The following is a 550-nucleotide window of genomic DNA, read 5'->3' as shown; positions in this document are numbered from 1 at the left end:
TGTATATTTTTCTTTGTCCTAGGAGAAGACAAAATAGGGGTTCATAACACTTTCATGCATAAACATAACAATATTTTAATTTAGGTTTAAACCTATTTTTGGTCCCTAAGTTATGAACAGATGTTCGGTTTAGTCCCTGCTTTTAAAAATGTAAACCTTTGGTTCCTAAGTTATAAAAAATGTATCAAATGAATCATTTTTTGATGTTTATGGTAAAGTACAAAGAGTAATCTAAAGTGCTGTTATTATTAAGAAACAAATCAGAACAATCTAAAGATGAACCAAAAACATTATTTCAAGTCAAAAAAGGACTCATTTGATACATTTTTTTATAACATAGGGACTAAAGATTTACATTTTTAAAAACGATGACTAAACTGAACATCCACTTATAACTTAGGGACCAAAAAGAAGTTTAAACCTTTAATTTATATCATTAGAATAAAAGATATTATACTTCCATACTTAAAAAAAAATGTGATTAATTTTTATAAAACCGCGTGATTATATATATATATATATATATATATATATATATATATATATATAT

The sequence above is a fragment of the Vigna radiata genome, chromosome 5 (assembly GCF_000741045.1).
Source record: "Vigna radiata var. radiata cultivar VC1973A chromosome 5, Vradiata_ver6, whole genome shotgun sequence".
Taxonomy (NCBI): Eukaryota; Viridiplantae; Streptophyta; class Magnoliopsida; order Fabales; family Fabaceae; genus Vigna; species Vigna radiata.
The sequence above is the reverse complement of the archived record's forward strand: the minus strand, read 5'-3'. Positions refer to the sequence as shown.